The following is a 4,567-nucleotide window of genomic DNA, read 5'->3' on the forward strand; positions in this document are numbered from 1 at the left end:
CATCATAATAAAAAAAATCTGCTTTTTCATTATGTGACTCCAATATGCTCTGTAGAACTCATGCAGTCCCAATTTTCCTACTTTTGTTCCTCCTTTTCCTACTGAAAGTAGTTATCACTTCAGATACCTTAAGATGCTAAAGTAGGCCTTTAAATGTTGGTGTGGCAACATTTCCATGCTAATATGGCTCCATTCAAAAAGAGCTTAACCCTGGTGCTAGAGACCCACAGACTGTCCCATCCATGCCTCAAATGGTCATGTGCCAATTACTGCAAAGGGTACTGAGGGAAGGAAGAATTTACTCCTTAGGCTTCTCCAAATATAACAATCTATCATGGAAAATGGCATTTTATGTAAACAAATGTTATCTAGTCAAAATTACCTTATTTTTAAAATGAACTCTTGCAGAAAAGGGCATAAATATTTAGTATATATCATAACCATGTTGCGCAATTATTCTAAACAATCTATTCATTTTTCCCAAAAACATACTGTGTTCAGATCATCTCCATGAATTGGATAATCTAACAAACTTTTCCTATAATACTCTTCTCCACAAGTGACCTCCATCCTGAAGGAAAAAAGCATGGTTCAAAAGCCAAATTTGACATACCAACTAGATAAATATTGAAGACAGACTATAAGTAAGAAAAACACCATCACTATCCTCAGTCACCTAGAATCTGTGAGTAGATATGTGTGTAGGAACAAACACTTTCCCAGTGTCTTGAGGTACAATGCAGAAATACCAGATATGGCACCAGTATGTATACACATTAATACATTACCATTCACTTCATGTATTGATCTTACATTTGTAGAATACCTTCACATACATTATACCAGTTAATCCCCATCCAGTGGATGAATGAAATGAAAACAAATGTTGAACACATGAACTCCATTTTATAAAAAAATAAAATAGTTTAAAAAAAGAAAATGGGCTCAGGTTAAACAACTGGTTCCCAGCTGCTAACTCCCATCTAATTGAAGTTTGAATGGAACATCTGTGATGAGGCCATTTACTACATGTCAGAGAATTTGTCTGGTCTATAAGCTTCCTATGGGTGTTTTCCGCTTTTAAACTTTACTGTTTTACATTTACTGAACACTTACTATGTACCAGACATCATGTTTCAATATATCATCTCATTTAAGCTTAGCGGCCCTTTAAAGTGCTACTATAAAGTACAACCATAGTACTGTCAACCTCATTGCATTTCCATGAGGAAACTATGACCTAAGGAAATGAGTAACTTGCCTAGCTTGGAAGTTGTTAAGTAGGACCTTTTTTTTTTTTTAAACACTGCATCTAGCTCTAAAGTCCATGCTCATAAGCACTACAGAGAAATTATTAATATGAATCTCCAAACTCAGTTAAATGAACTCATATTAAACATTATGTGTCGGGCCTTTTGGCATTAAATGATCTCATTTAATCTAATCCCTTTTGCTACCATATTTAGTTCTGATTTAGTCATTTAACAATGATATTTCCTTCTCTTAAAAGCCTGTATCCTATCCCCTGGAGGTGTTGATGGTAAAAAATACAAGCTGCCTAGAAATGAAAATACTTTTTAGTTTGTCAAATACTATGCAATAAGGAACCTGTCTCACCAATAGCCTCAGGAAAACCAACAAACTTATTTCTTCAATTGAGGCAGAACACAGGCTATATTCAAACTGGGGAAGAAAGATGTTTATAAGTAAAAAATGATGCAAGTCAAAATTTATTCTTAACTTGGCAAGTAAAGAGCCAGAATTCAGGTGTAGGAATGGAGTTGAAAACACAGAGGCATTTATTTACACTAGTTGAATGCTTTTTTAGACCTTCAACTAATCTTCCTACTTGGCAGTAAGTGACTTTTAACAGCATTAATAACTTTAGCATTTTCTTTGGTGAAAATACCCAGCCCCTTGTTATATCAGGCTTCTGTTTCCTAAAATGAAGCAAAGCTTTGGTAGGGAAACATTTTTACTTTGTTTGGGTACAGACATGTTAATCTCAGAAGAAAAGAGTTCATGTAGACCACATCAGACACCCCAAAAACCTTCTTCACTCTATCCAGCCGACTCTAATAAGGGACCATTTATAACCTACTCATCTTCTATACCTCACCAGAAATAGTCAATAGAATAATAACGTGTACACAATGTAAATAATCCATTTACATTCTATTACTGCTAGTATGACATGGTATGAAGCACCATCTTTGAGTATACATGGGCTGTGCTCGAAAGAAGAATCTATTCTAGGCCATCCAAAACCATTAGGATTTTGGCTACCATTGCAAGGAATTGAGATAAGAATAAAACTATTTCCAAGTGTGGGGGAGAGGTGGAGGGAGTGTACATAAAAACCAAACAAAAGGTTCATAAAACATGAGACTATCTCATAAATATTTCCTGATCAGTTTCTCTACCCAGTATGTGGCAGGCATGCTAGGTGAGTCAATCTGAAGAACACCATGGCAATACTAAAACTTCAAGGTGAGGTTCCTGTCCACAACGAATCAAAGATGGTCCTCAATTCCACTCCAATGCATCCATTCAAAAGGAGTGAAAATATGCGCACACAATGGCTTGCTACCAAATGTTCACAGCAACCAGGAAGTGGAAATAACCAATGTTCATCAACTGATAAATATATAAACAAAATGTGGCATACTCATACAAACAATACCATATAACAGTTTTTTAAAAAGAGTGAGATGATGCCTACTATAATACTGACAGACTGCAAATACATTATGCTATGTAAAAGTTGTGACACAAAGACTACATATTATTTGATTTCAATTATATAAGATGTCCAGAAAAGGCAAATCTATATATAGAGAAAGCAGAGCAATTATTGCCTATGGTTAGGAATAACATTAGGGCGTAAGTGAAAATAGGCATGAGAGAACTTTCTGGGAAGATGGAAATGTTCTAAAGCTGGATTATACTGATGGTTGCACAAACCAGTAAATCTAATAAAAATCATTAAATTGTATGATTAAAATGAGTAGATTTTATGGTATGTAAATTATATCAATAAATATATATATTGCCCTAGCCAGTGTTGTTCAGTGGTTAGAGCAGTGGCCCGCTCACACCAAAGGGTCACGAGTTCTATTCCTGGTCAAGAGCACACACCTGAGTTGTAGGTTCAATCCCCGACCCTGCTTGTGGTGTGTGTGGGAGGCAACCATTTGATGTATCTCTCTCACATTGATGTTTCTCTCTGTCTCTCCCTCTCCCTCCTTCCCTTCCATTCTCTCTAAATATAAGAAACATATCCTTGGGTGAGGATTAACAATAACAAAAGTATATTTTTAAGTAATATATTTTAAATAAATATATTTTTAAAAATAGGCAAATAAGCAAATGTTTAATTGCCCTTCACTTGTATGAGGAGCCCACACAAAGTATTTTAAAAAATTGTTTTTCTTTATTTTAGAGAGAGAGGAAGGGAAAGGAAGAGATAGAAACATCAATGAGAGAGAACATCGATTGGCCACCTCCTGCATGCCCCCCACTGGGGGTTTGGACCACAACCTGGGCATGTGCCCTGACCGGGAATCGAACTAGTGACCTCTTGGTGCATGAGTCCATGCTCAATCACTGAGCCATACTGGCTGGGCACACACAAGGTATTTTAAATACTTAAAGGCAGGTGCAGCTGTTTTTCAGGAAAGCCTATGAGAAGATCTTTTCATTGTGCTCTGTGTAAAAGGATGAGCTGAAGTTTAGCAGCTCAACGGGTTACTCATTTAATAGTAACAGATTTTCCCCTAATATTTAATTAGATATGTTGTACTTGCCCTGAAATAACAACCATATGCAAAGAGATCACCAATATGACAAGTAAAAAAAAAAAAATAGCACACATGCCTGCCCATTTTAAATATACAGGAATGTGCTGCACAAATACTAAGTGTTAAGAACTGTTATGACCTTAGTAGTTACAACTTTATAATGAGACAAATCTGGGTTCTGTCATTTACTAAGTCTGTGATCTTGGGAAAGTTCTATAGCCACTTTAGGCCTGTTTTCACATCTAAAAAATGGAACTAATACAACATCTTAAAGGAATGAGAGAATTAAATGAGATAAAATTATTTAAGCTGCTTAGCTCAGTTCCTATCATAGCAAGTGCTGGAGACATGTTAGCTGTTTTTTTTTTAATCCTCAGAGAAATTTAAGAGAAAAAGGGAATTTTTTCAGTGCTTGCCCCAAAAATGTACAGAAAAAGTCAAGGTGAATGACAGAGAGAGGTGAACACAAGGACAATATATAAATTTCCAACCTCACATATCCTAATTAATAAAGGTCATGCACAGGGCTAGGGCAGGCTGTTATGTTACTGGCCTATATTTTCATTATCTCAGATATTCCCAACTGTCAGACTTTGGCAGGGGTCCCCAGAGGCACCAGACATTCTCTCAGAAAGCACCTTGCATTCCATTTATCGTCTCAGTGCATGAGGGCAGTGCCAAGGCGACTGAGATCCAAAAAGAAGAGGGAAAGTCATAGACTAAGTTGATCTAGTCTTTTATACAGATGTTTTCCTGGTCACTAAGAA

This window comes from Molossus molossus, unplaced genomic scaffold (genome assembly GCF_014108415.1).
Source record: "Molossus molossus isolate mMolMol1 unplaced genomic scaffold, mMolMol1.p scaffold_m16_p_4, whole genome shotgun sequence".
NCBI classification, from domain to species: Eukaryota; Metazoa; Chordata; class Mammalia; order Chiroptera; family Molossidae; genus Molossus; species Molossus molossus.